Genomic DNA, 276 nt, shown 5'->3' with positions numbered 1-276 from the left:
TATGACAATGCAGTAATTTTATTTCTATATTTATGGACCGTCTAAAATAGGTCTTACACTTTGATTATCTTATTTTGCAGGGATGCAGTTTCAAATTGTTCACCCTAGTTCGTCCTAGACCCTTCGCGTCAGTGAGCGATCAATTCGATAAAATCTGCAACGTAGATAATTATCGGTTCTACGTGCAATTCTCATATTACGGATACACGTTCTGATCTCTCCCAGCGACGATATTAACGGCTACGATTGCTTACCGCGTCACAATTACCGGAGATC

Source organism: Vollenhovia emeryi, unplaced genomic scaffold, assembly GCF_000949405.1.
Source record: "Vollenhovia emeryi isolate VEMERY1.0 unplaced genomic scaffold, V.emery_V1.0 DF939171.1, whole genome shotgun sequence".
NCBI lineage: Eukaryota > Metazoa > Arthropoda > Insecta > Hymenoptera > Formicidae > Vollenhovia > Vollenhovia emeryi.
This window is presented reverse-complemented; position numbering follows the sequence as displayed.